At 34.2% G+C, this 24,539-nt stretch overlaps 1 pseudogene; it reads left to right on the forward strand.

Moving 5' to 3' along the window:
- Positions 1-3,428: 3,428 nt before the first annotated feature.
- LOC113196081 (UDP-glucuronosyltransferase 2B31-like) lies at positions 3,429-13,409 on the forward strand (annotated as a pseudogene).
- The last annotated feature ends 11,130 nt before the right edge of the window (positions 13,410-24,539 follow it).

The following is a 24,539-nucleotide window of genomic DNA, read 5'->3' on the forward strand; positions in this document are numbered from 1 at the left end:
TACCTAGCAGACCCAAAAGGGTCTACAAAGAAACTATTAGAGCTAATAAATGAATTTAGCAAAGTGGCAGGATATAAAATCAACATGCATAAATCAAAGGCATTCCTGTATATCAGCTACAAATCCTCTGAAATGGAAATGAGGACAACCACTCCATTCACAATATCCTCAAAAAAAATTAAATACTTGGGAATCAACCTAACAAAAGAGGTGAAAGACTTATACAATGAAAACTACAGGACCCTAAAGAGAGAAATAGAAGATCTTAGCAGATGGAAAAATATACCCTGTTCATGGATAGGCAGAACTAACATCATCAAAATGGTGATATTACCAAAAGTTCTCTATAGGTTTAATGCAATGCCAATCAAAATCCCAACGGCATTTCTTGTAGAAACAGAGAAAGCAATCATGAAATTCATATGGAAAAATAAAAGACCCAGAATAGCAAAAACAATGCTAAGCAGGAAGTGTGAATCAGGCGGTATAGCGATACCAGACTTCAAACTATACTACAGAGCAATAGTAACAAAAACAGCATGGTACTGGTACCAAAACAGGCGGGTGGACCAATGGTACAGAATAGAGGACACAGAAACCAATCCACAAAACTACAACTATCTTATATTTGATAAAGGGGCTAAAAGCATGCAATGGAGGAAGGATAGCATCTTCAACAAATGGTGCTGGGAAAACTGGAAATCCATATGCAACAAAATGAATCTGAATCCCTTTCTCTCGCCATGCACAAAAGTTAACTCAAAATGGATCAAGGAGCTTGATATCAAATCAGAGACACGGCGACTGATAGAAGAAAAAGTTGGCTACGATCTACATACTGTGGGGTCGGGCTCCAAATTCCTCAATAGGACACCCATAGCACAAGAGTTAATAACTAGAATCAACAAATGGGACTTACTCAAACTAAAAAGTTTTTTCTCAGCAAAAGAAACAATAAGAGGTAAATAGGGAGCCTACATCCTGGGAACAAATCTTTACTCCTCACACTTCCGATAGAGCCCTAATATCCAGAGTATACAAAGAACTCAAAAAATTAGACAGTAAGATAACAAATAACCCAATCAACAAATAGGCCAAGGACCTGAATAGACACTTCTCAGAGGAGGACATACAATCAATCAACAAGTACATGAAAAAATGCTCACCATCTCTAGCAGTCAGAGAAATGCAAATCAAAACCACCCTAAGATACCATCTCACTCCAGTAAGATTGGCAGCCATTAGGAAGTCAAACAACAACAAGTGCTGGTGAGGATGTGGGGAAAAGGGTACACTTGTACATTGCTGGTGGGACTGCAAATTGGTGTGGCCAATTTGGAAAGCAGTATGGAGATTTCTTGGAAAGCTGGGAATGGAACCACCATTTGACCCAGCTATTCCCCTTCTCGGTCTATTCCCTAAAGACCTAAAAAGAGCATACTACAGGGACACTGCTACATCGATGTTCATAGCAGCACAATTCACAATAGCAAGACTGTGGAACCAACCTAGATGCCCTTCAATAGACGAATGGATAAAAAAAAAAACACATTTTTTTTAATCATTTATACACGATGGAGTATTACTCTACATTAAAAAATGACAAAATCATACAATTTGCAGGGAAATGGATGGCATTAGAGCAGATTATGCTAAGTGAAGCTAGCCAATCCCTAAAAAACAAATGCCAAATGTCTTCTTTGATATAAGGAGAGTAACTAAGAACAGAGTAGGAATCATGAGCATGAGAAGAAGATTAACATTAAACAGGGATGAGAGGTGGGAGGGAAAGGGAGAGAGAAGGGAAATTGCATGGAAATGGAAGGAGACCCTCAGGGGTATACAAAATTACATACAAGAGGAAGTGAGGGGAAAGGGGAAAAAATACAAGGGGGAGAAATGAATTACAGTAGAGGGGGTAGAGAGAGAAGAGGGGAGGGGAGGGGAGGGGAGGGGGATAATAGAGGATAGGAAAGGCAGCAGAATACAACAGACACTAGTATGGCAATATGTAAATCAATGGATGTGTAACCTATGTGATTCTGCAATCTGTATATGGGGTAAAAATGGGAGTTCATAACCCACTTGAATCAAAGTGTGAAATATGATATATCAAGAACTATGTAATATTTTGAACAACCAACAATAAAAATTTAAAAAAACAAAGAGAATACAGTAGAAGTAACATACTTTATTTTTGAAGACTATTAGAAAAGACAACACGTGTTCTCTTTGTCTTTAGTTTCTGTCCCTGTGCCCTTTTTCTGTTTGTGCCTTTCTCTCTTATTTAATCCTCCACTCTCTATAGAATCTGAGTCAGAACAGATGCCCCCCATAATAAATGACCCTTTAGTGGAGAGAGAGAAAGTTGTCCCACTTGTTCCAACCCACCATCAGTTTGACTTTTTCTTGACAATCACCAGATGAGTAAATGAATGACCTTCCATGATTACATCCCTGCCACCACAGGACTATATGCACCTAAGAAAGCCTGTGTAAGAACCATCTTGCTGAGCCCAGTCAACAAACCAAACTATGAAAGAAGACAACAAAAAAGTTGCTGTTCTAGTCCTCTACATTTGAGGGCAATTTGTTAAACAGTGATAGATACCTGGACATTAAATTGACATATTTTTAATTATACTAATGAAATACTCTTTCAGTTAATACAGAGGTATATAAAGGGGAGTCAAAAAAAGTAACAACATTGAAAGTAACTATTACCAAGAAATGGAGTCAGTGTAACATAATGGTAAATGGTTCATATTCTGTACCTAGATAGCTTTGATAGTAGTCCCTTCAAAGTGCTATAAAGAGACAAAAAGTATATCAGAGGTTCCTAGGACTGGAAAAAGAGAATGGGTAGAGGCATAGGGCTTATTTCCAGGATGCTAAAATGCTTGAATCTTGATTTCAGTGTGGGTTTACAATTCAGAGATAGTACTGTGGACCACTGAGCTTTATGCTTATTGCTGAATTGTATGATATGTGATTTATGTGAAAACAAGATTGCCACCACACCAAAAAAAAAAATCCATTGAAGGAAGTTATGCCCAAATGCTGATTCACCGGGATCATGACTACATTTCTATTTCTGTACAAAGAAGCTGCAAACAAAAGTAACATGTCACATGCCACTGTTCTTGACATTATTCTAACACCTCAACCATAACATAAGTGACACATATGTGTAAGGCCATCAACTCTTAACTACAGGAAAGCACTCAGAAAGGAATCATGGCACATATACACATGGACATGAGGTCATCTATCATCTGCTTTTCCCACTTGGCAGTCAGACAATCTGTCTATTAGTGTATGTATTTACTTGGGTTTGTACAAGTTATATTTTAACTAATGATTTCTGCTTGGATATCATCAAGAGCAGAGGAAATCCAGTGTGAAAGGAAGCCTTGCATCTCACCAGGATGTCTACGAAAATGACTGCAGTTTTGCTTCTATTACAGCTGAGTAGTCACTTTGGTTCTGGAAGTTGTGGGAAGGTGCTTGTGTGGCCAATGGAATACAGCCATTGGATCAATATAAAGACAATATTGGGTGAACTAGTCCAGAGGGCTTATGAGGTGACTGTTCTGAAATCCTCAGCTTCCTTTTCTTTTAATGTTGAAGAAGGATCTGCTATTAAATTTGAATCTTACTCCACAGCAATGTCTAGAAATGACTTAGAGGATTTTTACATTGAAGCAATAAGGAAATTGATATATGAGCTGCCAAAAGAATCAATTTGGACACACTTTTCACTCAAGAAATGATGTGGGAATATTCTGAATACTTTGAGACACTCCGTAAAGATGTGGTTTTCAACAAGAATCTTATGACAAAACTACTTGGATTCAAGTTTGATGTTATTCTTGCAGATGCATTTGGTCCCTGTGGCGAGCTGCTAGCTGAGCTACTTAAAATACCATTCCTGTACACTCTTCGCTTTTTTTTCTTTTTTTTGGCTACACGTATGAAAAACATAGTGCAGGACTTTCATTCCCTCCTTCCTATGTGCCTGTTCTTATGTCAGAATTAAGTGATCAAATGGCATTCATGGAGTGGATAAAAAACATGCTGTGTGTGCTTTATTTTGATTTTTGGTTCCAAACATTTAATGAGAAGAAGTGGAATTAGTTTTACAGTGAAGCTTTAGGTAAGCCCTGTTTTCTAATAGCAATATAAATTCCAAAATTTGCCATGTCTTTGAGGGTGAGCCTGAAGGAATATGAAATCAGAGAAGTTAATCTTTTGAAAGTGTGGTGATAAAATAAAAATATTTTATCATAATAATACATCAAAGCCAAAACACTATGGAAAAGCTTAATTTGTTGATTCGTTTGAAATCTTTGGACACAACAGGAAGCCCCCCCACACACACACACACACAATAAGCCACTAAGGACTTCCCTAGGCAGACATACACATTTATTAACATTTATTTTATCCATATTATTTCATCTTCAAAAGCAATAATTATAAATGTCACTAAATATCTTCATGAGTGTAAAATGTAGATTAAGAACCTCCACAGATTCCTAGAATAAGCATCTATGTAGTTTTGAGGAAACTGTCTCCATATCTTTATGTTAGTTCCCTCATTTATAAATTCAATTATTTTGTCACTTTCACATTAAAGGCAGTAAGGCAGATTTCATTATGTTCTGAACACTAAGTGTAGGCACCATTGCAACTGGATTTTGTAGAAAGATAAATTAAGTTCAACTCTGAATACAAGGCAAAGGATATATTTAGAGAAAAGGTGTAAGGTAAGGGTCAGTGGATAGAAAGTTATAAAGAGGAAACATAAACGGCTGCAGGGATTCTGACCACACTGACCTAACAAGATAGTTGCTAAAGGCAGGCCAGTGTGATATCTAAGTTAGGAGGAATTTGAGAGACCTAAAAATATCTTATATTAGATACACAGTATTAGATATCAATGTTGGCAGATTCTAGTTAAACTAATTTAACAAGACTCAAATTTAGAGGATTCTCAATTTGACAATACAAAGAAGAATACTCAAATACTAACTGCAAAGAAGAGGCACAAAAGCTAGCTCCTATAGGGGATGCAATTTCAGAAAGGACAACAAGCATTTGGTCAAGGAGAAAAACATTCTCACTAGTCTGTAATGACTATTTCATTTCATGTTTGAATACACACACAGAAATATGCATACACTTGCATATATACATAATAAAGGGAATGTGTTTCATATAAGAAATCTGTCTCCAACAAAACTAAGTGATTCAGTTTTTTTAAAAAAGACAACACAGGCTGGGGATGTAGCTCACTGGAAAAGCACTGGACTGGCATGCATAAGGCCCTAGATTCAAATTCTGGAAACATACACACACACACACACACACACACACACACACACACACATAATGGGAGTGACAGCTAGTATCTCATTAGAGGGTTCTTCTTATATGCTGTTGAGGAGGGAATAAGCCAACAGAAAACTTAAAGTCTCAAATAATTAGTGAAGAACAAACACAAATAGTCAGAAATATATTTACATAAAGCAGAACCCTGATGGATCTAGTCCACTGGGTGCTGGAACTGGACAAAAGAAAGATGGATACACTGGTTTATTTAAGGGGGCATATCAAAGGCAGAAATAAGGTTTCCAGGGAGGAGTCTTGCTTTCTAATGTCTTCCAGTCAGCAGGTTGATTGACATATTGGCAGGCCACACCTATCTCAGGTGCTGTGTGGACCATGCCAAAGCAGGACAGACTGTCCTTGGGCAATTAACCAGAGAAAATGTCCACTGGTAATTCCCAGACACCAGATGTTTCTATCCACTAGGCTTTGATGCTCAGTGACCCACACACAACCCATGGATGGCTCATCACACACACACCCCAATACTGAATTAAAAATAAATTAATGATTTACCAATTCCACTTCTAGATAGATTGTAGAAGAATTGATTGAAGGACCTTGACAAGGTATTGGACCAAAGACAACCATAAAACTATTCCTGGAAGTGAAGAGGTAGAAACAACCTAGGTATTCCTTAAAGGGTTTATGGATAAACAAAATGTACATAAAAATATCACTAAACCTTAACAACTTTGAGGAATGGTGACACATGCTACAATATTAAAAAAATTACACTAATATAAGTCTGTCAAAAAAAGAAATTACTATAAATCCACTGATATAAATACCTGACTAATCAATTTCATAGGAGCAGAAAGTAGAAATATGGTAGACAATGGACCAGAGGAGAAAGAAACCAGGAGTTCTTATACAAATTTCCTTTGTAAAAAATAAAAAAATGTTTGCAAAAGAATGTGAAATATATGCATGTAGAATACTACAGAAGTTTAAACCTTTAGAAATGGTTATAACTATTTATTACATTATGTATATTTAACTTAATTTTAAAAGAGCCAAACATAACTCCTGTTAATACTTGATTTCTCTCCTTAAATAGTTGTACCAAACCTTACAATAGTCTGTGTTCTGCCTTTGCTCTGTTGTGATGGAACAAATTCTTTCCTTTACATGAAATGGAAGACTTTGCCCAGAGCTCTGGAGAGAATGGTGTTGTGGTGTCAGTGGTCAATAACATGACTGAAGAAAGGGCCAATGTGATTGCATCACCCTTGCCCAGATTCCACAAAAGGTTAGATAAAGTGCCCTTATGGTAGAGAACTACTGAATAAGTAGTTATTTAGTTATCTTAAACTCTGTAAATGTTCTTATTATAGAATCACTTTTCAATGTGAAAGGTTAACTGTCTTGATAGTACAAATTTTTCTGAGAAATCACCTTTAAAACAAAATATACACAGAAAATTCTAAAATTGCATGAAGCGTATTCTTGATTAACAACATTTTGGCATTAACATTGTGCTCAGAAAGAAATATATTTTACAGATGCAATATGAACTTGGTATTAAAAGAGTATTGCAGGTAGATACACAGTAATCTCCAAATTCTGCCCTATCATTTCCTCCATTAACTTGCAGAATTTCTGAGGACACAGTACACACTACAGACATAATCAGCCTGGAGTTAAATATTAGTAACTTCCTCAGTGTCATAGCAATGGCAGGTAATGAAAAGTCTGAATAGCATCATACAGCATCATTATCCTATGTAATACTGGCCTCGATTTTCCCTCTATATGTTGGAAGGGGCCTACTCATGATCTCTTTATGATGCTAGTTACAGAAAGGAAGTCCAGGGCTCACCAACCCTGAGTCTAGGTATCCACCAAACCAAGGAGACTGAGAGGAAACAAACCAGTCTGCTCCAGTGGATGTGGCCCTATTAATTTCTCAAGAAGGAAGGTATAAGAGAATAGATGCAGATGGGATCCTGTGCATTAAAACTGTGACCCTACAAGTCAAATACTAAAGTCCAAATACTAAAAACCTATGGAAAAAGTGGTTATAGATAATCTTCACATATCAAGACAAAAGTTAATATTAAATTTAGCATATGAGAACTAGTATCAAATATATATTTCTAAAACAAATGTAAGTCATTAGAAATTTTTTACATATTATCCTCTAGATTATAATTATCAATTTCTTAAATATTTGCATTTGATATTGATAAAATCATTTATCTAAGCTTCTCCTTATATAAAGCTACTATTTATATGACCTTGATTAAATATAAAAATACAGGAAAATTAAGTACTCTGTTTACATCCCCATTTCAATAGATCTCATTATTTATTGTCTCTTGATCTCATTTCTTTATCTTTCATAGAATATGTATTTAAGAATGTGATTTTTTTCTTCATCTCTTTAAAATTCTAACATCCTATAATTTGAAATTTAACTTATAAGAGGTTTTCTATACCCTAATAAGTCATATGGAGATTTGATGGCAAGAAACCAGCTACCTTAGGACCCAATACTTGAATTTACAAGTGGATTCCCTAGAATAATCTTCTTGGTAAGACTCAGGAGAACAAATCTCAAAAACAATCAGAAAGATAATAGTTCAACAGAAAATAAACATAAAAATGTATTAAGAAAAATTCAAAATAACCCATTTTTTAAAAATTTTTCTTTTTATGGGGCTGGGGATGTGGCTCAAGCGGTAGCGCACTTGCCTGGCATGCGTGCGACCCGGGTTCGATCCTCAGCACCACATACCAACAAAGATGTTGTGTCCGCCGAGAACTGAAAAATAAATATTAAAAATTCTCTCTCTCTCTCTCTCTCTCTCTCTCTCTCTCTCTCTCTCTCTCTCCTCTCTCACTCTCTCTTTAAAAAAAAATTCTTTTTAGTCCTAGAGGGAAAACAAATAAAGAAAAATTGGGGATATTTTATTATACAAATTCGCATTCTTTGTGGTCATAGTCCAAGAATCTATATTTCAGGGGTAATGACCTCTCACAGAGAATTTTTTAGTCACTTCCTAGATTGTCCGTTATTGCCTATTTCTACAATTTTACACCTATCCTGTGATCTACAATAGTGCTATCTGAAATACCAACGAAAAATAGCCCTTTATTTTTATTACAACTGACTCTGCATGTTTCATGACCCCCCCCCAAAAAAATTCACAATCTTTTAAAAAATTTTAAGAAAAAGGGGTAGAGTTTAATCTGTATTTACAGGACACTGTAAGATATAAATTTCACATAGAAATAGAAAACCCATTTGGAGAACAAACTTCATACAGTATATACAGTTTGGAACTGTTCAAGTACAGTTTTGTTGTAAAAAGTGCTACAATAACAAACCACATTTACAAAGAGTTCTTAGCAGAGAAATAGTAAGACAAATTTATGCCTCAGCTGTGAAGCCTAGAAATTAAAATCCTAGGAGTCCTGTCCTGAACTTGAAAGATATAGCCTTCAGAGGTAGTTCCTGGCACAACATTCTGATTATCCTCTTTCTCTACTGAAAAATAATTCTCAATCAAGTTTAAAACCTTAATCATGAAGTTGTACTTCTTAATGAAGTATAGCCACTGATTTCATAACCACAAACAACCCACTCCCTGCTGCATTGGACACCCTTCATAGCATGCTCAGGGGCGTCATTGTTGTTTTAATTGAACACATAAATCCAGGTCCCCTCTTATGTTTGCATAGGTTGTTTGTTCTACCCAGCATATTTTCTTTCGGTTTGTCCATGTGGCAACCTTGTTTTCATTTTTCAGATCTAACATAACATACCACCTCTTCCATGTAGTCTTCACTTACCTCGCCAGTGGATATAGGTACCTCTTGCTTCGAGATTGAAAATGTGATGTTGATTCATCATTATAAGAATCTACTACCTAGAAAACAATCTTCAGTGCTTTATATTACATATTCAACACTTTTTTTTCCTGACATAAATAATTTCCCTTGATTTGTTCCAATCCTAGGTCATCCAAAAACAAAAGCTTTCATAACTCATGGTGGAACCAATGGCATCTATGAGGCCATCTATCATGGGATCCCTCTGGTGGGCATTCCCTTGTTTGTGGACCAACCTGATAATGTCATGCACATAAAGGCCAAAGGAGCAGCTCTTAAATTGGATTTTATTGCAATGACAAGTATAGATTTACTCAATGCATTTAATACAGTTATTAATGAGCCTTCATAAGTATAACAATTTTTCAGTAAACTAATATTTACAATTAGGTACCCTTGACAATGAGAAAAGATTTATTCCTATTTTGAGTCTAATTTTTAAAAACTAAAATTATTTAACTCTCTGAAATGTGCTTTAATTCTCAACCAATCATTTTTAAATTTCAAATTAACCCTATGAATTTACTTAATTACTTGTATTAGTTATTAGCAAAATAATGTGACACTAAGAACTTCTTACTATAAAGCTTAATGTAAAGAGCAAAGTTTTTACTAATATGACAGAATACATACAAGAGAAGGACAATGAAGTTGAAGAAATAAGATACTTCCATTCAATACCTAAAATCCCAAAACTACCAACATTTTTTTAATTATATATACTTATTTGGTGTGGCAGAATAATTTGATACATGTATACAATATGCAATGACCTAATCAGGAAAATTTTCATTTCCATATTTTTAAACATTCATAATTTCTTCTGCTAGGAACCATCAAACTCCTCTCCTCTAGTTCTTTATAAGAAATTGTAAACAATAGTTAACCTAATGTGTCACATAACAGTAGCACGTATTCCTTCTATCTAACTGTAGCTTGTTTTTTTTTTTTTTTTTTTTCTAACTGTAGCTTGATCTGTGTTTTCAACTTCTCTTTAGGTTGCCTTGCTCCTACTCTTCCTAGCCCCTAGTTACTACTATTCAGCACTATACTTCTATTAAATCAGCTTTTTAGACTTCACATGAGAGTGAGAAAATGCAGTGCTTTTCTTGTAGTGCCAGTTTATATGACTTAGCATAATGACTTCCACTTCTATCCTTGTTAGTGAAAATGACAATATTTCTTTCTTTTTCATGGCTGAATAAAATCCAGCTGTGTGTGTATGTATACCATGTTTGCCTTAGCGATTATCCAATAATAGACACCTTGGTAGATTTTATACCTTGACTCTTGTGTATAGTGCTGCAGGTAAACATGGAAGTTCAGGAACTTCTTTGATAAACTGATTTCTTTTTTGTTGTATTTATATCCAGTAATGCGAAAGCTGAATCCTATGGTAGTTCTATTTTCAGATATTTGGGGAAACTCCATATTGTTTTTTCCATAGTGGATGTACAAATTTGCATTCCTGGCAATGGACTATAAGAGGTCCCCATCCTGTTCTACCTCACCAGAACTTTTTTTTGTTTTGTTTTAGAACAATTTTGTTGTGCCAAAATAAAATCTCATATACCCTTCAAGTAAAATAAAATCTCATATACCCTTCAAGTAATCTCCAGCTCTTCACAACAACTTATATACCTTCAGTCTCTAAAAATTAGCCTCAGATGCACATTTCATACAAATAGAACCGGACATACAATGGTAGTCAGCTTCAACTGGGTTGTTTCACTTACTGTGATGTTTTTAAATTTTGTCCATGTTTAAACATATAAAACTGCTTGATTTCTGCTTATTGCTGAATGGTATTCTTTGATGTAAATGGATATAACACATTTTATTTAACCATTTATTACATCACAAACATTTGGGAGGGTTTTTTTTTTCCAATTTTGACTCTATGAACATGGTTTGTTTTGTATGAAAAAAAATTTTATTTCTTTTGTGTATTGCCAATGAGTGGCATTACTCCCTCACATGAGAACTTCATATTAATATTTAAATGCCAATCTGATTGCCAAACAAGTGGCAGGATTTTTAATTTCTAACAGCTGTGTTGGAGAGTTCCAATTTTTCCATATCACTGTTAAAAGTTGCCATCATCTGTCTTTTTTTGGCGGGGGAGGGTACTGGGGATTGAACTCAGAGGCACCTGGCCACTGAGCCACATCTCCAGCTCTATTTTGTATTTTATTTAGAGTCAGTGCCTCACCGCTGCTGAGGCTGGCTTTAAATTCATAATCCTCTTGTGTCAGCCTTCTGAGCCACTGGGATTACAGGCATGCACCACCATGCCTGGCCCATGTGACTTCTTTTTATTATATCCATCCTAGTGGTTATGAAGTGGTATCTCATTGTGATCTTGATTTGCATTTCACAGGTTGATTAAAATGAATGGTTGTTCACATGCATACTAGATATTCATGTTTGTTCTTTGTAGAAATAATAATTCTAGTCTTTAAATCCTTTCTTAATTAGGTTATTTGTCCTCTTAAGTTAGTCTTTATTATGGAGACACGTTCATCAGGAGATATTTGATTTGCATGTATTTTCTTATATTCTGAATAGTTGAGTTCATCACTTTCTTAATGATGCACTTGGAAAACAAATAATTTCAATTTTTATAAAATATCTGTTATAGTAAAATTTTCCCTTGATCCAACAAAAATAGTTCTGTAAAATGTGTAGTGCTTAGATTTCTAGTATCAAGTCAGCATTGATTATGACTACCAATACTCATTATTTAAGTATTACCTATAAGAATACCTTGACAATGTATTATCAAAAAAGAAATTTGTAGAACATTTGAATTTTGAAAATTCTGTAAAAGCAGATAAGAAAAAAATAAACATAATGCAAGTTGGAAAAATGGTAAAGAAAATGTGAAATAAGGTGGTACATTTAAATATGAATATATCAGTATCTACATTAATTATTAACTACATCATTAAAAGATAAAAGATTTTAAGACTGGATGTTTAAAACCCACAATATACTTTTATAAGATATGCTTAATTTAATTACATAAAAAGGATATGAGTAAAGAGATAAAAGATTTCAAGTCTCAATCAAGCTTTTGCAGCTGGCCATGGTGGAACATGCCTATAATTTCAGTGATTTGTGAGAGAGAGGATTGTGAGCTCAAGGCAAGCCTCAGCAACTTAAAGAGACCCTTTCTCAAAGTAAAATATAAGGAGTGTATGAAATGACTTTTCAACCAGTCTGTGTTTTCACTCTTCTTTTTTTTTAAGAGAGAAAGAGAGAGAGAGAAAATTAAAAAATAAATGTTAAAAAAAATTCTCTCTCTCTCTCCCTCTCTCTCTCTCTCTCTCTTAAAAAAAGAGTGAAAACAGAGACTGGTTGAAAGTCATTTCACACACTACGACACAATTGCTCTTAAAAGAATTCAAGATGATCATCTCAATTGCATTGTCTTATTTATAGTGCTTAGAATGAATTATTATCATTTTCTTTGCTGCAAGAGATTTATTTTCTCAATCAGCCTTCCATTTTTATTTCGGAAAATATTTGTCAATAAGAAAATTCCAAATTAAAAACTAAACTTTCTACAAAAATCTAACCAAAAACTCACAAAAATATATAACTATTCCTTGCATGTGTGGTACTGGGAATTTAACTCAGGCCTTTGTTGGTGGCAAGCGCTCTACCACTGAGCTACGTCCTCAACCCTTTTTATTTTATTTTGAGACAATGTCTTACTAAGTTGCCCAGGCTTAGCCTTGAACTTGTTATTCTGTCTCAGCCTCCCAAATAGCTGGGATACAGGCTTGTGTCACCGAACTGGCCCTTCTATGGCTATTCTATGGCACTTGTTTACATTCAGTTTTATGAAAATTTCTAAAAAATTTTCATAGACTTAACATACTTACGCAAATTAACTTGCTTTAAATATTGGTGTCTTATGGTTTGTCCTTTAGACATAAAGAGAATGCTATGAGGCTATTAAGAATTCACCATGATCAGCCAGTGAAGCCTCTGAACCGAGCTGTATTCTGGATTGAGTTTGTCATGCGCCACAAAGGAGCTAAACACCTCCAGTTGCTGCTCATGACCTTTCCTTGTTCCAGTACTACTCTTTGGATGTGCTTGGGTTCCTGCTGGCCTATGTGGCAACTGTGATGTTCATCATCACTAAATGCTGTTTTGTTGCCAGAAGTTAGCTAAAACAGGAAAGAAGAAAAAAAGGGCATAGTTTTACCTAGACCCAAAGCTGGGGTCCTGACAGATAAGCCTCCTCCAGTTCATTTTCACAAGAAGAGATTGTGAACCAGGCTCTTTCTTCTGGTGACAAAACTACTTTTCACAACTTACCTAATCAAGGCACAGCTTAGTTTTCAGTGATATACCACTTGTTTATTGTCCCTCAATAGATGAATGGGTAAAGAAAATGTGGTATGTATACTGAATGGAATATTACTCAGCTTTAACAAAGAATAAAATTATGACATTTGTCAGTAATTGATTAGAGTTGGAGAACATCATGCTAAGTGAAATAAGTCAATCACACAAAACCAAAGGCTGAATGTTTTCTCTAATATGCAGATGCTAATTCACAATAAGGCAGGGAACAATAGGGAAGAATAGCCTTACCTTAGATTAGGTAGAGGGAAGTAATGGGAGGGGAGGGGAGGGGATGTAGGGATAGGAAAGATAGTAGAATGAAACAGACATTATTACTTTATGTATATATGTGACTGCATGACCAATATGATTCTGCAACATGTACACTCAGAAAAATGAGAAATTATATCCCATCTATGTATGATGTATTAAAGTGCATAAATGCATTCTACTCTCATGTATAACTAATTAAAACAAATAAAAAATTTTTTAAAAAATAAATATTTCAGAACAAAGGAAGATGGTGAAAAATAAAAATGATATATAAGTGCCTATTAAAAATTACTGCTGGAATTCACAGGTTATACAATATTAATTTACTGAGCTAGACTGTGGTTCACAAGTTATTCATGGACACAAGAACTTCCAAAGGTCTAGTTATAGTATCAACATAGATTTGCCAAATACTCAGTATGCCTTACCTTCATTTGGGTGTAGAATTTTGTAGTGTTAGTTTTTTTCTGAACAAGGTATTCAATACTAAAAATCGTGTGTCAAGATTCACCCTTTTCTTTGGTTTTGGCAGACTGGAAGTGCTGCTTATACATCCAGCCTTAGCATCAATTCTCTTCTTCAGGACCTGATAAGATTTTTATCTTCTTCTTTCCTGCCTAAGTAACTTCTAGGGAAGGTATGTTGATGAGAAGTATATTATTTCCTACCTGCTTCCTACCGTAACAGTGAACTATTTGGGAATGTCTTTGGTTTCACAAGTTCATTCTCTTTTCCTCTTAACCAGTTAAACAGAAAGATCTGCTTACACTTATTCTCATATTCAGTCTTTGAAAATAGATGTAAGCTGTCAATTATGGTTGTGATAATGTAGAACTGGTAGTAGAAATAGTAAGAACACTTAACTGAATTTCCATTCCTTCCCAATGTATATGCACACGTGTTTACTTTTTTCAAAACAAGACAGTGTCACTTAGCTACCTCACAAGTATGTTGTAAAATTCACTAAGCTTATGGTAGTTCAAAATGATTATTACTCTATAATACATATTTTAAATGAAAATGTCAAATTTTCTTCTCTTTCCTCAATAGCATATTGTCCCATTACCTTCCATAACACTTACATGGAAACATTTAATCCTTTTTCATGGCATAAGTACAAAGGATTATATAATTAAGCAAAAACAAGTATAAAGTCATTTCAATCATAACTAACTTTTACTTAGTGTTCATAGTGAAGGAAAGAAAATACTAATAGTCAGGATCAGTGGCACAATGTGTAACCCCAGCAGCAACTCAGGAGGACAAGGCAGGAGGACTGAGAGTTCAAACCCAGCCCCAGCAACTTAGTGAGACCCTGTCTCTAATAAAAAAGGGCTGGGGATGTGGCTCAGTGGTTAAGTGCCTCTGGGTTAAATCCCTGGTACCAAATAAAAAAAAGAAAACTAATGACTAAACTAAAATAATCACCAGAATACTTGCCTAAAATAAATCCAAGTGATTTCGTAGAACAATAATTACAGAGAATTAAAGAGAGAGAAATTCCTGCTATGGGACCTCTTTCCAAGAATGTATATTGGCAGTTAATATCATAAATGAAGAATGTGAGTACAACATTTTCTAACAGTATCTCCCACATACAAATGATATATAATAACACTATTTCTTTTCTAGCTTGTCCATACACACAAACATTTCCACAAATACACAATGAAGAAGTCAATCTCATCTCTGTCCAAAGGAATTCATTAGGCATATCAAAAAATAGGAAAAAATGAAAACAATATGGATGTCATTCAAGAAAATGAAAATAGAATTACCATTTAAGCTAGCAATATACTTCTAAATTGATACTCTTAAGAATTGAAATTAAGGTCTTGAAGGATATTTGTACAGTCATGTTCTAGTAATAATAACAAAAGCCAGAGGCAGAAGCAACAAAAGTCTCTACAGCACTGGGGTCACAGTACAATGGTAGAGAACTTGTGTAGAATGTGTAAGGCACTGTGTTTGATTCTCAGCACCATGTATAAATAAATATTGACAACTAAAAAAATTTGTAAAAAAACTGTCTACAGATAAATCAACAAACAAAACATGACATATATATACTATATAATATTCATACTATATATTTATTTTTTCAATGAAATGTTACCTATCTTGGGTAGGTAAGAAATTTTGACACTTGGTACAATACAGATGAAACTTGAAAATGTTGCAGTAAAAGAACTAAGTCAGTAACAGATATTTGATTCCTCCTACCTGAGGCATCTAGACTAGTAAAATTCATAGAAATTATAATGGTGGCTGCCAGGGAATGTGTGGAGAAAGACAGCTGAAGGGGAAGAATAGAGAAGTTGGAAGGGAAATCCTTTCAATAGTGTTTGCTTTGCTGTTTTGTGAAGAGCAAATTCTTTCTTCATAGAAAATGATTTTGTCCAGAGTTATAATAAAAATATTGTGGTATTTTCTCTGGGGTCAACAGTAACATGTCAGAAGAAAGGGTCAATGCACCATTCAGTGCCCAAGTTTCAAAACAAAGTACCTTAATAGTGTTACCCTCTATAGAGTCTGGTTATAGAAATTTCCAGAGTAAAAGGTGAACTGTTATGATAGCTCTAATATATCTCAGAAACCACTCTAAAAAAAAATATACAGACTCCTACAACATGACACATGTCAAAATAAGAGTGGTTTTGGTTGATAATGACTTTGTCATTAACATCACTCTCAAAAAGAAGTATAATTGTAGGTGCAGTGTGAAGTTGGTAGTATACAGGTATTGCAAGCCAATACAAAAATAACAAGAACCTGCCCTGACATTTGCCCTTTTCCCTACAGGATTATCATAGCACTGTATACTTTAGAAACTTATTAGAAAAGCATTAAGTTTGGTGAGTAATTATACTGGCTATTACAGTTTGGATGTGAGATTCCCCCAAAAGCTCACATGTGAAACAATGCAAGAAGTTTCAGAGAAGAAATGATTGGGTTGTGAGAGGTTTAACTGGATCAGTGAATTAATAGGGATTAACTAGGTGGTAACTGAAGTGGTAAGGTGTGGATGGAGGAGGTGGGAATTGGGGTTGTGGCTTTGGGGTACATATTTTTATCTGGCAAGTAGAGACCTCTGCCTGCTTCCTTTATCATTATATGAGCCACTTCCCTCTGCCACTCTCTTCTGCCATGATGTTCTGCCTCACCTCAAGCCCTGAGGAATGGAGCCAGCCATCTATGGACTAAGACCTCTGAAACTGTGAGCCATCAAATAAACTTCTCCTTTCCTAAAATTGTTCTGGTTGGGTCTTTTAGTCACAGTACCCAAAAATCTGACTGTAACACTGGCACAATAATGTTGAAAATTATACTGAATTATATCATGCTCTTTAGGATTGATTAGTAATCCTAGCCACTTTTACATTACTTACATTTTGCTGTTCAGAAGCTTATTTAGAGATTCTTGAGTTTAGGTCCTGCCCAGTCAGTTAGCTTTAGAGAAAGCTGGACTTGGACCTGCCAATATCTAAAACTGAATGATGTAAGAGAAATGGTGGAGACAGGATTCTGCCTTTAAGATAGACCCTGTACATGGTAAAATGTAGATCCATAGGACTCTCTTTCTAATCCATCAGATTTACACGTCCCCCTTTTAAGGAAGGTGAGAAAATAAGAAGTCTTATAGAAGTGTGGCATGGGAAGAAGATCAGATGCTCCTCAATGTTAAATATAGTTATAACTTATTTTTTAATGATACCTACACCTGAAGTCTTTAGGTATTTGCTATTTTTCAGTTTTATGATACCCCCTCCTAATTACATATGCCAATTTTTGTTTAGATTTGAAGATAGTTTAACACTCACATAATAAAAATATAAATTGATCACTCATAAGTGATCCTCCAGTTTAATAGGAATGCTTGGGAATTCCAAAATCATCAGTACCTTACTTTGGTACTTGGAATAGAAAAGTCTTGGTAAGGGCTGGGAATGCCACTCAGTGATTGAGTGCTTGCCTAGCATGCTCAAGGACATAGATTCCATTCCAGTACCAGGGGAAAAAATAAAGAAAAAAAATCTTGGCAATAAGGAACCATACTTATTATTACTGTTAATCCTATATAATACATCATTAATTGTTAAATGTCAGTTGAATAAAATTTAGCATCAAGATAATATCTGATTTTTTCCAATAGCTGTATTATTTATAAATTTAAAAATGGGCTCTATTTTACATTTCAAGGATTTATAAACCCCAAAATTGTATTAATACACTATATTTATATCAAAAATTGTCACTTTCACAGTTTTTCTTAGAATTACCGTTTAGTAATTTGTTTCTAAAAATGTTATTTTTAAACAGAATTAATTTTGTTCTCACAGGTGGCTTATTGTCTAATAGTTTATTTGTAAATTAAAATTTTAAAAATAATAAATTAACTTATGAACAAGCGGGCACAAGTTAACTCTCTCCCCTGTCACTCAGAAAAAATAAGCAAGTTATTTTTAATTTGGAAAATGAGAGCTACCCCACAAAATAGATATATACAGCAAAGTGAATGTGTAAACCATTAGAATTTTTGTTTAGTTTTTTTGCATTGAAGTTAAAATGACTGGCTAACAATTTCTTGAATATTCAAAATTTTCATTGATAATCTTATTTGCATGAGGTTCTATTCATGAAGTTTTAAGATTGTATTCCACACCATGATTACATATAAATATAGAGAGCTGGATATGGTAGCATACAACTGTAATCCCAGCAACTAAGGAAGATGAAAAAGGAGGATTGTAAGTTCAAGGTCAGCCTCAGCAATTTAGCAAGGCCTTAAGAAAATTAGTAAGACCCTGTCTCTCAAAATAAAAAAATAAAAAGAGCTAAGGATGTGGCTCTAGGTTAAGTGCCCCTGGTTTCAATCCATATAAGAACTATGAATATTTCCATTTATATCAATTTCATTAGTTCTAGTTAATATCTTAAACTCATTCCCTTATCTGTCATACTAAGTGCATTCACTATGTGATCTCTTTTTTTTTTTTTTTAAACTGGTTCTTTTTAGTTATACAACAGTAGAATCCATTTTGACATACAAGCATGGACTATATCTTGTACTGACCCTAGTACCTCTCTTTCCCCTCTTAATATCTTTCTTATTATCTTTAGAATTCTAACATGCTATAACTTGAAATCCAACTCAAATAATAAGATATTTTCTTTAACTGATCATATCAAAGATTTCGTGGCAAGATACCAGATACCTTAGGACCCAATACTCTGCTTTACAAGCAGATTCCCCAAAATTATTCTTTGTAATTCTCTAGAAATTCTGAAAACATAACACCATCGGACTGATAATAGTTCAAGAGAAAAGATATTTGTTGAATATTTACTAATAGAAAATTCAAAAAGAATATTTAAACATTTTATAATTATTTTTCTAGTTCAATGGGGGAAATATAAACTATAAGAGTTAGTGTTCTTTATACACATTTACATTTCCTAGGACCAGAGTTCAAATTCCTTATTTTAAATGTAGTTACTTATCACAAAGAATTCTTCAAAAACTTCCTGGAATGTCTATCTCTTTGTTCTGCAACCTTATACCTACCCCTTCTATGTACTGTAGGGGTATTTCAAATGCCACTGAAAAATAGATGTCCCTTTTTGTTATCTGTGACTCTATTTTCTATGGGGAAAAAAATTCACAATCTTTATCATGAAGTCATAACACTTGACACTATGGAACAGCTTTTATCCTTCCTCTGATTCTGGCACCATCCTATTCCACTTCCCTGTACATACTACTATAATACTCAGTGACTTCATTATTTCTTTAAAAGAATGCAGTTTAACATGAAGCATTTTTTTTTGTTTGCACATTGCTTTTACCAGTATATGCTTGTCCATTTTTTCATCTACTAATCTTGTATTCCTTGTTCAAGTCTCATGTCACATATTACCTCTTCCATGTAGCCTTCACTTTCCTCACAGTGGTCTTAGGCGCTTCTTTCTCTGAAATATGAAAGCAATTGCAATGCAGTTTTATATGTATGTTTTCTAGAAAAAAAAAAAACTTGCCCCTTTTAGTGCCTTATAGTGTGCATCTCGCTTTATTTTTAAAGGCCCTTGATCTAACAGTCTTCTGAATTGACAATGGAGGCAAACAGCTACAACCAGCAACCTATAGCCAAAAAAGTCTGTGACAATGTTGCTGTGGACTGAGGTTGTGATTATAACTTCTTTTTATAAATGGTTGATTCAAAAGTTTGTGAAGACAAGAAAATATAAATAGAACTGAGGTCAGTAGACATAATAGGTAAGACCTTTCCGCTTAATTCAACAAACTTTCAAAGGGTGAAAAGATCATCTTTCAAGCTTTCCAAGACATGTGCCCTCTTGATTTCCCAAATGTTTCACTCTTGGTTCAACATTAAGCAATGTAGAGAGGAGTGATAGGAGGGGAGGGCAGGAGATGGGGGGAAAGGAAGGATAGTAGAATGAAAGAGACATTATTATTACTGTGTATATATACGTGACTGCATGACCAATGTGATTCTGCAACCTGTACACTCAGAAAAATGAGAAATTATATCCCACATCTGATTCAAATGTATGATATGTCAAGGTCATTGTACTGTCATATGTAACTAATTAAAACAAAGTTTTAAAAAATCCTCAAATAAATCTACTTTAATCCTGAAGTGTAATTTCATAACTTAAATGAGACTCACTGGAGCCTTAGCCTATCGATCTGAGACGATCATAAATCTGATGTTTTCACTGTTTTCAGAAACACTATTTTAATAAAATGCAAGTGAGTGTAACATGTTCCTGTCAAAGCAAAGCAGAGCATGACACTACTTAAAAATGGCATGAAAAATCTTATTCTGATTCTTGTAGCAGCAGAGAGACTCCTGTATAAACTGAATTCCACTCCAATTAAGACAAAGGCCACTGAGGTTTTTAAAGGGAGAACAGGAAGCAAAATGAGACAATAGGGAAGTGAAGAGGGGAGACCAAAAAGTTTCTTCAGGATTTTTTGAAACAGAAAATTACAGAAGTGGCAAGTAAAAATTTACTGAAATGGCTTGACTAGTGTGGGTTGGACATTGTATATTTTGGGTTGAATCTCATTTGCTTGAACAAATATTCAGCATGGCAACTGAGGTCACCTTTACGGCTAAACTTTGGTCATGCATCTTAGCATAGGGTTTAGTCAAGCTCTTTGTGCAGCATGGAAATTTACAGTTCACCCCTCATAATATACAAAATACTTTTCCATGGAAATATTACTTCAGAAATTCTGAATGGTCCTAACTAGCTACCTACCCAAAACTATACAACCCAATAAAATATTTAAGTAGAAAGACAAAAGATATTTTTACATAGTTTTTGAATATGCTGGAGTACTTCATTTAAATGTACCATTGTAATTGATTAATAAGACAAATTTAAAGAAGAGACTATTTTTCTTTAATTAAGACTGACAAGTGGGACCCAGCCAAGTTGAGTTGAGTTCCTTTGGATCATAATGTAGAAGTTACCTTGTATTGTAGATGTCCCTCTTTCTGCAACATATAAGATGTCTCATTGCTAAACCTTATCTCCTCATAGGAGTTCCAACTACAACACCTAGGATCTTATAGCACACAGAAAAAATGAATTGAAGGTGGAATCAAGAAACAAATATCGACTGGGTATGGTGATGCATGCCTACAATTCCAGCAAGTCAGGACACTAAGGCAGGGAAGATAGCAAGTTTAAGGCAAACCTGTGCAATTTAGTAAGATACTATCTCAAAATTAAAAACAAAAAAAGGACTGGGGATGTAGTTCCATAGTAAGTTTCCCTGGGTTCCTTTCCCAGTACTCCCACCCCAACACACACACACACGCACAAGCAAAAAAAAGTCCCTAATATTGTGTGGAACAATTGTGAGATCCTATGCTACAGAAAGTATTTTATATGTCCAAAAGATCTAAGACTCTTGTCTTTAATAGCCTTTGAATTCAGAATAAAGTTTGTAAATCACCAAGAATAAAAGAAACCAAGAGCAAGTTTTTTTTGCTTGACAAGATATATATTTAAACAACTGGATGAAACATAGACTTAATTGTTTTTGTAAGCTGGAAATTTTTTTTTTAGAACTTGAGAAGAAAGGAATACTAGAGAATGACATTAGCCTATATATAGTTATATTGTATGCATGTATAAATATATAACAACAAATCCTACCATTATGTGCAACTATAATGCAGCAATAAAAAAAAACTATGGAAAAAAGAAAAAAGAACTCTTCTTATGACAAAATTCATTTTAGCAATAATCATTAATGAAACTAATAATAAAATAAAAGGCATAATATCCAAAATATAATATAGATAATAATATACAAGAAAGAAACACATTATTACTTTTTTTCATTAAACTTTAAACATGCAATCATGTCACCACCAAAAAATGAATAGTAAACTATAAAACAGAAAAAAAAAAATACATGAGCCAGGTTTGGTGGTCTATAAGCAGGAGATTCACAAGTTCATGACCAGCCTTGGGAATGTAATGAACTCTATTTCAAAAATAAAATTTCTCAGTGGTAAAGCCCTTCTTAGCATATGTGAGGCCCTGGGTTCAATCCCCAAGAAAGAAAACAAAAAAAAAAAATAATAATTCATGAGTGTTCAACTATATTATTATGTTTTAAAATAAGCAACTGGATATATACATATTAGTTTGAGGGAATAATGAATGACATCCCATGTTCTTAATTAGGCAGAATCAATATTTTCAAAATGCCCGTACCACCAAAAGCAATATACAGATTCAATGAAATCCCTATCAAATACCAATAACATTCTTTACAGGATTACAAACAAACAATCAAAAGACAATTCTTATATTCATTTGAAACAACAAGAGACCCAGCATAGCCAAAGTAATACTAAGCAAGAAAATCAACACAGGAGGCATCCCACAATACCTGATCTGAAATTATGCTACAGAGCATAATTACAAAAAGCATTGGCATCAAAATAGATATAAAGGCCAAAGGAACAGAAGACACAGAGACAAATCTACATAGATATAGCCATTTGATATTTGACAAAGGTGCCAAAAATAAATCTTGGAGAAAATACCAACTCTTTAACAAATGGTGCTAGAAAAATTGAATAGCTATATGTAGAAAAATGAAATCAGACTCCTTTCTGTCAATCTGCACAAAACTCAAATTGAAGTGGATCAAAGACTTAGGAATTAGATCAGAAACTTTACAACTTCAGGAAGAAAACAGAATCAACATTTCATTATTTAGGTGTTGGCACCAACTTCCTTAATAAGACCTCCAAAACACAAGAAATAAAACCAAGAATCAATAAGTGCCATCAAACTAAAAAGTTTCTGCACGGCAAAGGAAGCAGTGAAAAGCGTGAAGAGGTAAACCTACAGAATTGGAGAAAATCTTGGCTAGCTACTCCTCTGATAGGGGACTGATATTCAGAATACAGAAACAACTCAAAAAACTTAAGACCAATAAATCAAATCATTCCATCAGTGAATGGGCAAAAGTACTAAACAAACTTCTCAAAAGAAAAAACACAAATGGCCAACAGATACATGAAAATATGTCAAATATCTCTGGCAATCAGGGAAATGCAAATCACAACTACACAAAGATTTCATCTCCAGTCAGAATGGCAAAGATCAAGAAGACAAACAATAAATGCTGGTGAGGTTGTGGGGGAAAAGGTACACTTGTACATTGTTGGTGGGACTGCAGACTAGTACCACTACTCTGGAAAGCAGTATGAAGAATCCTCAGAAAAATTAGGCATGGAACCACCAGCTATCCCACTCTTTGGGTATTTTCCCAAAAGATCTAAAATCAGTATACTACAGTAAAATAGCCACATCAATGTTTACAGCAGCACAATTTACAACAGCTAAACTATGGAATCAACCCAGATGCCCAGCAATGGAAGAATGAATTAAGAAATTGCAATTTTATATATATATATATATATATATATATACACACACACACACACATATACATACATACATACACACACAAATACACACACATAAAATGAGTTCTACTCATTCATTTAAAAAAAAAAGCAATGAAATTATGGCATTTGCCAGTATATGGGATGGAAATAAAGAATGCTCAGTCAAATTAGCCAAATGAAAAATGTTTTAGCTCATATGCAGAAGGTAGAGTAAAATAAAGGGGGAAGGAAGGATAGGACAGCATAAAGAACTAATCAAATATAAACTAACAGATTCTACTAGAGGAAGGAGAATGGGAGAGGGGAGGGATAAAATGGAATTTAGCATAAGAAAGAAAACAATAAATATCAGAACAAAGAAATCAAAAGGAAAACAGGAAAACTGCAGGAAAAAAATTAACAAAAGAGATTTTGGACAAATAAAACTGAAATTTAGCAAGACTAAGACTTAAAGAAAAGAGAATGCACAAATAGAATCAGAAACAAAAGTGGAGATATTAATAAGGATCATTAAAGACTATTATGAATAACATATGTCAATAAATTGTATAAACTAGAGGAAATAAATTTCTAGAAAACAAGAATGAAATGAGAAGAAACAGAAAGTCTGAATAAACTACAAAGAGATTGAAGTAGTAATTAAAAATCTCAACAAGGAAATGCCCAAGATTAGATGATTTAATGGCTAGATTTAACCAAACATCAAAA

The sequence above is a fragment of the Urocitellus parryii genome, chromosome 10 (assembly GCF_045843805.1).
Source record: "Urocitellus parryii isolate mUroPar1 chromosome 10, mUroPar1.hap1, whole genome shotgun sequence".
Lineage (NCBI taxonomy): Eukaryota > Metazoa > Chordata > Mammalia > Rodentia > Sciuridae > Urocitellus > Urocitellus parryii.